This window comes from Oryx dammah, unplaced genomic scaffold, assembly GCF_014754425.2.
Source record: "Oryx dammah isolate SB20612 unplaced genomic scaffold, SCBI_Odam_1.1 HiC_scaffold_16, whole genome shotgun sequence".
NCBI lineage: Eukaryota > Metazoa > Chordata > Mammalia > Artiodactyla > Bovidae > Oryx > Oryx dammah.
The window spans coordinates 22879234-22888172 of record NW_024070200.1 but is presented as its reverse complement, the minus strand read 5'-3'; the positions used below and the strand labels follow the sequence as shown (position 1 = coordinate 22888172).

The window sequence follows — 8939 nt, the reverse complement described above, 5'->3', positions numbered from 1 at the left end:
TTGTAAACTTCAGTTTTATGGTAACATGTAAATCAAATTTAAACTTCTGCCATTCATTTAATCTTGCCAATCCCTTATAAGCCTCTTGACTTCATTTATGCAACTTTGAACACATGTGCCCTTTTATTTTAGATTTTTTGATGCATTACAACCATGTAAAAGTACCCTGGTTTTCCCTTGCTAGAAAATAAAAATTGAATCTTCAGTTCAGTTGCTCAGTCGTGTTCGACTCTTTGTGACCCCATGGACTGCAGCATACGAGGCCTCCCTGTCCATCACCAACTCCCAAAGTTTACTCAAACTCATGTTCATTGAGTCGGTGATGCCATCCAACTATCTCATCCTCTGTCGTCACCTTCGCTTCCTGTCTTCAATCTTTCCCAGCATCAGGGTCTTTTCCAGTGAGCCAGTTCTTCACATCAAGTGGCCAAAGTATTGGAGGTTCAGCTTCAGCATCAGTCCTTCCAATGAATATTCAGGACTGATTTCCTTTAGGATGGACTGGTTGGATCTCCTTGCTGTCCAAGGGACCCTCAAGAGTCTTCTCTAACACTGCAGTTCAAAAGCATCAATTCTTCAGCACGCAGCTTTCTTTATAGTCCAACTGTCACATCCATACATGACTACTGGAAAAACCATAGCTTTGACTAGATGGACCTTTGTTGGCAAAATAATGTCTCTGATTTTTAATAAGCTGTCTAGGTTGGTCATAGCTTTTCTTCCAAGGTGCAAGCATCTTTTAATTTCATGGCTGCAGTCACTATCTGCAGTGATTTTGGAGCCCCAAAAAATCAAGTCTGCCACTCTTTCCCCACATATTTGCCATGAAGTGATGGGACCAGATGCCATGATCTCAGTTTTCTGAATGTTGAGTTTTAAGCCAACTTTTTCACTCTCCTGTTTCACTTTCATCAAGAGGCTCTTTAGTTCTTTGCTTTCTGCCACAAGGGTAGTGTCATCTGCATATCTGAGGTTATTGATGGGGATCCCCAGCAATCTTGATTCCAGCTTGTGCTTCATCCAGTCCAGCATTTCTCATGATGTACTCTGCATATAAGTTAAATAAGCAGGGTGACAATATACAACCTTGACATACTCCTTTCTTGTTTTGGAACCAGTCTGCTGTTGCATATCCAGTTCTAACTGTTGCTTCTTGACCTGCATACTTCTAATTTCCATAATTGTTTAATTTTTTTTCAAATATAACCATAATTAATAATCTTTTTACAATTGCTCGGGCTTCCCTGGTAGCTCAGTTAGTTAGTAAAGAATCCACCTGCAATGCAGGAGACCCCGGCTGGTTGGGAAAATCCCCTGGAGAAGGGATAGGCTACCCACTCCAGTGTTCTTGGGCTTTCCTTGTGGCTCAGCTGGTAAAGAATCTGCCTGCAATTCGGGAGACCTGGGTTTGAGCCCTAGGAGAAGATTCCCTGGAGAAGGGAAAGGCTACTCACTCCAGTATTCTGGGCTAGAGAATTCCATGGACTGTATAGTCCAAGGGGTCTCATAGACTGAGTGACTTTCGCTCTTACTATCACTTACAATTGCTTGGGGGCATGGTAGACTTTTGTTTCTAACGATTAAATTTTTAAATTTCAGCATTACACATAGGATGAGATTGTTTCACTTGACTTAGTTTCCCCATCTTTCTGAATATCATTTAGGATTCCTCTTTAAACATTTTTACATGCTTTCACCAATTCTTCAAATGGCGTATTACCTTAATTTTATATGACTAGCAATTAGTGTCTAAGATCCCTGCATTTCATGTGAATTCAGTTACTCTGAATTCCTCTTCAGCAATTTCATACTTAAAGGAATGAATGTCAGATTTGGGGTACTAATCTCTAAGTTTTGGTTACTGGTTATTAATTACCCTTTCTTGAATATTTGATATATATTCTAAAAGGCTAAGCCATTCTACAATCCTTAGCTTTTAACAATCTAATATTCCTTAAAATGGTTAAAATTCCTTAAAATTCCCTAAAAAATTAAAACCAATCAACTAAACCTTCACAGAAATCATCAAAAGCTTTTAAAATATTCTCTCCAATACAACTGGCTATATAATTTATAACAGAAAAATAACTTACTCTGTTGAACTGGTACATTGCTAAATGTAGCAATAACTGCAAAAACTGGACTTCAGCAAATTATTTTTATAAGTGACTCAGAGCTAAAAATAATGAAAAAACAACAATAAAACAGCCTGGCCCTTGCCCTCATGGAGCTTACAACTGAGACAGGCATGAATCAAGAATCCTATTTCCCAGGTTAATGATACCAGGAAGGCATATTGTAGGGGAACTGCCTCATTAGGGAGGCCAGGTCTGGAAGCAGAAAATTAACCAGGCAAAGCTGGGGGAAAGTGGCCTTCTAGGAAGAGAGAAAAGTGTGTGCAAGGCCCACACCTACAGCATGGATCTGGAAGAGGCCCCTATGACTGTCGCATGAATGATCTGCTGTTTGAGACTTCAGATTCGATGAGCCCTCCCTCAGAGAATGATCCTCCTAGAAGCTAAGGGGTCCTTTGACCTGCCTCCTGCAGAGTGTGTCTGGGAGGCCTGCCCAGCTAAGATCAGCCAGGGCACAGGTGTGTGCCCTCTCACCCACACAGGGAGGGCTTCTGTGTCCCTCACCCCACCCTTGGTTCTGTCTCAGAGTTTCCCTAGAACAAGTTTTTCTTGTTGAAGAGCAAGAAACTTACTGGCAGTAGCTGAAGGCATTGTCAGCCGTCACCAATTCTCCAAAGACAAGCATTCCTAGAGACTGTTATTAATTAGCTTCATCCTAAATAACCTCACAGAACATCAGCTCTTGCAGCACTTGCCTGATTTTCAGGCTTATTTTCTCAGAATTTACTTCTCTGATGAGGGACAGGAGATTCCCTTCTGGGGGTGGTCTGAAATGCAGAGTGCAGGAACTCACCCCAAACTCACAGAATCAAAATTTTACAGGAAAAGGATCTGGGTCTATTCATTTTAATAACCACACCCCCCCCCCAGATGTTGGCTCAGCGGGTAAAGAATCTGCCTGTGATGCAGGAGACACAGAAGATGTGGGTTCAATCGCTGGCTCAGGAAGATACCCTGGAGAAGGAAATGGTACCCCACTCTAGTATTCTCACCTGAAAAAAATCCCAGACAGAGGAGTCTGATGGGCTACAGTCCAAAGGGTCTCAAAGAGTCAGATACGACTGAGCAACTAAGCACACATACAGGTAATTTTACATCATAAAATTTGAGAACCACTAGTATGAATGTTCAATAAATAAAACTTGAAGAAAATATTGTGGCAGGGTTTACCAGATGGGTTTTTACCTGTTATTTTGAGTAATTGTTGTTTTTTCTCTTGCCTTCATGTTGGAAAATTTGGGTTGGGTAAAGGGCATTACTGGTCTTTCTCTCCTAACACCAAGCCAAATGCTTCTCTGGGAGCTCTGTTCTGGGCTCCATGTATCAGCACCGATTTGCTTGGCACACACACTAGGGCTTAGGGCGTCTGGATCTTGGCATATCCCAGGTTGAAAGCCACAGCTCCTAGGTGGGCTAGGGGAACATCTCTTTCACACCTGAGCCCACCTCCCTGCATCAACTATTTCCATGCTCAACGGTGGGACAGCACCTTCCCAACAAGAGAAATGTCTGTGTCTTCACTCAGCGTTCTTTCATTTCCTAACTGCCCCCCTAGACCACCCGCAGTGTATAAATTAGGTAGAAATGAGATTTCTAGGTAAGCTATTTTTGGTTGACATCCATAGCATTATTGCCCAGAGCCCCTAGAGTTTGGTTTGCTCTGGGTAAGCAGTTCCCATAAAAGTGTATAAACACCCACTGAGTTCAAGTGTTCCATGGGACGTTCACTTAGGAGAGGAGTCAAAGAAAACTGTGAAGCTAGAGAGAAGGAAGAAGTATGAAGAGCTCAGATTATGGACTGAAACAGAACTTGGTCGTCCTCCTGCTCTTTCGCAGAACTGTAGTATATAGCTGGGAAAGCCATCCAGCTGCTCAGCTTAGTTCCCCCCCAGTGACATGGGGGCAATAATAGCTTCTGCCTCATGTCATGTTGTGACGATCAAATGAGACAATGTTTATAAAGTCCTCAGTACATCTGGCACACAACCCTCAAACATTTTCAGTTAGCTTTCATAATTTTTAAAATAAACTGACTAGTCCTGCCTGATAACCTGAATGGCCAATAGACATCATAGAGTTTATCTATCTTTAACCAAACAATGGTACAAAGTGAGAAAGCCCATGATGTCACCTATATTACACACAACCTTCTTGCCTTAGAAAGAAGGGCACTTGTAGGAATCTGGTTATTTCTCAAGGAATGAGGCACAACAGACGCACAAGGGACTTTCTGTGTGTGTACCTGAAAGTTTGGGGGCTCTTTGTTTACAGCTCTTCGCCATCAAAATGGGCTTTCCTGCTGGCTCAGTTGATAAAGAATCCACCTGCAATGCAGAGGACTACCTGCAATGGAGGGGACCGCCTGCAACGCAGGAGACCTGGGTTCTACCCCTGGGTCGGGAAGATCCCCTGGAGAAGGAAATGACAACCTACTCCAGTATTCATGCCTGGGAAATCCCATGAACAGAGGAGCCTGGCAGGTTACAGTCCATGGGGTTGCTCAAGAGTCAGACACAACTTAGCCATTAAATCACCACCAATGATAGATCAATAACAAGGATCTTGCAGGTAAAATTTATTCACTCAAGAGGTATTTATTGTATACTCACAATGTGTAAGGCACCAAATTGGTTTAGACTGGATCCTCCCAAGATGTCTACAGTTACTCAGGGTGACGAAATATATAAAAACAACAGAGAGGCTGAAAGACAAGTTGCTTTCACAGTTCAGAAGAGGAACAGATTCCTTCTTAGTAGGACAACAGAAAGCTTCATGGAGGAGACAGCATTTAACCTAGGACTTGAACGAGGAAAAGGAATTAGACAACCTTTGTGGGAGTGGGATGTGGGAGTAAGGAGATCCCCAAAGAGAAGGCCCAGTGAAGTCAGGAGGTATAGATAGAACAGATACAGAAAACAGAGTCATCTATTAGTTTGAGTGAACTACAATGAGATACTTTTCATTGAAGTTTCCCAAGGAAACTCGAGGTGTTTACTTGGGAGTTTTCTAGGGAAACAAGAAAGCTTCCTTATTAAGGTAGACAGTTAAAACAGGAAGCACCCCCTACATATGTATTCTACTCAGTTTTTAAAAGAGGTTATCCCTTGGTAAGGACTTCCCTGGTGGCTCAGATGGTAAAGAATCTGCCTGCAATGCAGGAGACCTCGGCTCAATCCCTGAGTCAGGAAGATTCCCTGGAGCCCCAGAGAAGGGAGTGGCTGCCCACTCCAGCGTTCTTGCCTGGAGAATCCCATGGACAGAGGAGCCAGGCGGACTATAGTCCATGGGGTCGCAAGGAGTCACACATAACTGAACGACTAAGCATGCACATGTCCCTTGGTAAATATTCCAGGTGAAAATATTGTCATTAGATTTTTACGGCGATGATATAAAACCTCCAATGATCCAGAGACTAACAGTTTAACATACAACAGATTTTCACCATTTGTGCCATCCTTTTTTTTCTTTCTTTCTTATTTTAATTAACTATAAACCGCCCACCCCCACCCCCCGCCCCCGCATGTACCTCTCAGGATGTGGTGAAGATTTTGTGAGTTGATCACGGCATGAACTATCTCATGAAAAGAATTATCCAGTAGTGCACTCATTGGTCCTGCAGCTCTGTCCTTTGTTTCAACAATATATGGACAGAACAGACCCCAGGGACACCCCTTGCTCCAGCCTCAGACCACCCTCCATCCTTTTCAACAGGTGCAACCTTCAGAATCAGCCAATCAACCATTCTTGGCCACTGGAACCAGCCAGTTCTCTGAGCTTAGTTCCTTATTACCGATCACCACGAACTTCCAGGTCGTCAGAATTATTCCACCGAGGTAGAGGCCACCGTCAATATACACCTACAGGCCTCCCATACCTACCTCTCTCCAGGCTTCTGTTTCCACCGGGAGGATGTGGTTCTGGAGGGCGTGGGACCACCTTTTCCGTGAACTGGGCGAGGAGAAGCGCCAGGGTGCCAAGCATCTCTTGAAAATGCAAAACCAGTACTGCTGCCAAGCAGTCTTCCAGGACGTGCAAAAGCCATCTCAAAATGACTAGGGTAAAACCCAGGACACTATGGAAGCCGCCATGCCCAGGCAGAAGGGCCTTGACCAGGCCCTTTCAAATCTGCGTAGCCTAGGTTCAGCCCACCAGACCTCCACCTCCGACTTCCTGGAAAGCCGCTTCGTGAAAGAGCAGGTGAAACTCATCAAGAAGATGGGCGACCACGTGACTAACCTCTATAGGCTGACTGGTCCGCAGGCTGGGCTGGTCAAGTATCTCTTTGAAAGTCTCACCCTTAGGCAGGACTGGGAGCCTCGAAGCCCAGCTTCCTTCGGGGAGACCCTCTGATGTCAGGGCTTCTGCTTGAAGCCTCTCTGTGCAGCCAGGAGGCAGTCTTTTTAACCACCCTGGAGCCCTCTCCGAAGCCGTGGACCAAATTGAAACAAGTTTTTTTGCGGGGCGGGGTGGGGGGGGGAGAATTACCCAGGTGATCACCATGACTAGAACATTTGGAATTCCCAGATGGCACAGAGCTAAAGGATCTGCCTGCTGATACGGGAGTCGCAGGAGATGCGAATTTGATCCTTGGGTCGGGAAAATCCCCTGGAGGAGGAAATGACAACCCACTCCAGTATTTTTGCCTGGAAAATCCCATGGACAGGGGAGCCTGGCAGGCTGCAGTCCACAGGGTTGGGAAGAGTCAGACACAATTTAGCGATTGATCACGCACACAGTATGAAAATGCAGTTGACATGTCTGTGTTCTAACATACCAATATATTACACTGTTATTTTTATAACCCTTGCATATACCCCACAAAGATAGGAATGAAATTTTACCCTTAGTCCACTCCACTACATTGTTCTTTAGGAAGTCCAGTAGAAACATTTCAGGAAGGAATAATTAGAAAGAAAAATGCTAGAACTCACAGTCTTTCATTTTATATATACAATTTTAAAATAGATTTATTCTTGCAGTCAGTTACCTGAATCAACTATAAATCATCTTGAATGGTAAAACTCTAATTGTGACTTGTTTTTTGTTCCATTAGTTAAAAAAAGGAAAAAAGAGTGAAAATAGAACAGAAATCAGGCACAATTCTTTCTGGGCAGTGGCTATGGAGTTTGTTAAAGTTCTTAAGCATGACCTTTGGGCAAAGGCAATAATACAATGACCCAGTACCCTCCCTGGGGCTTGTTGTGAGAGATGTAGCAAACAAGCCTTGTTTGTAAAGTGATAGAGGCCTGGTATCTGCTGCTCTGTGAGAACATCATTTACCCAAATTAGATTAACAATAACTAATTGGGGCTATTTCCAATTTTTCAGTATCACAGGTTGGATTTAACAGATGAACTAGGTCATTTGCTAATGAGTTGCCTTCATTATAGCATTTGGCAGAGGAATTTTTGGCATCACTTGATGGTCTGAGTAAAAAAGTCGTGTGTGCTTAGGTCTTACGTAAAATAAAAATTAGGAGAGACTGTTCTTTCCTTTAGCTAAAAAATAATCCCAAAACATAATTTTAAAGACCAAAAAAAGTTATTGAGCTAGAAAAGGTGCCTAGGAAAATAATAAAATTCTTGAAACTTAAGATATTATATAGAATACTTAGAATATGCAAATAAAATGTGTGAAGGATGGAAATAAGAAGAAAGGACTTAGAAGTGTGAAAGAGAACATATAAGAGACCTGCTAAAGTAGTTAAATCTGGTCAGAGATCTCAGGAAACTGGTCAGTGGGTGAAAGAAACTTTCTTCTTTGTTTGAACAGCTAGCCTTTAAATGATTATATATTATCTTAAAAATTTCTGGAATAACTTTTGACACATTGTTCAAGTATTCTTGTAGGGTTTGCTTTATTATTATTTTTATTCATGATGAGCTTACTTCAAATCAATTTTTACAAGCTGTCGGATTACAAATGATAAGTGAAAAAAATAAATACATAAAACCCCATAAGAAAGCAGTGGGGTGGACTACGGGGGATTAAAACAAAATATTTCACTGCTCTGACTTTTACTCATTCCTTTTTTATAGTCTACATCCTAAACCTCTTAGAATCGCTCTGCAGATTTCATAATTTCAGTTTTACCAAACCAATCCACCTTGTAATTATGAATATATGGACATAATTAACTGAATCACTTTGAGAGAAGAAAAAAAATACCCTATTTAAGGCTAATTAGATGAATCATGAATGCCTGGAAGAATGCATTTCAATAAGGTGAAAAACTTTGGATAAAAATTTAATGAAGTTTCCAATTGCATTTGACCACAGAGAATATTGATAAACATTCATTCCATGCAGATTATTAAATTGTATTGATTTAGAAACTCAAAAGTATCAACACCACCATTGCCTCCAGAGGAGACCTGATTGCACTTACATGTCACATTCATAAAAAACATGGTGCACTAATTGGGAGTCTCCCGCCATCTGCACACTTGCTTCCAGGCGCACATGAAATGATCAATGGGAAAGCAGGGTCAGTCCAGGCAGACTGTGAGTGAAATTAAAATAATAAAATGTCTAAACATTTAACTGCAAATAGGAAATCTTTATACCCACCCACACCCTATTCTGTAGCATAAAGCTAAGGCACAATTATTCATATACCTCAAGTAATTTGCAGGCTCCATACAAAATCTCATTTAAAATAAGAAATTGCTATTTCTGCACATTTATTCTACCAAATGCCAGCTAATTGCTGCAATGGCCATTATAAAGAATAATTTTCGCTTAGTGAAAAAAAAAAAAGGAATGAAGAGAACATTTTCTGGTTTTGTTCCACTGCGAAGGCTC

At 41.9% G+C, this 8939-nt stretch overlaps 1 pseudogene; it reads left to right on the top strand.

Annotated features, from left to right (window-relative positions):
- Nucleotides 1-4745: 4745 nt before the first annotated feature.
- Nucleotides 4746-6485, top strand: LOC120875322 (annotated as a pseudogene).
- Nucleotides 6486-8939: the final 2454 nt, after the last annotated feature.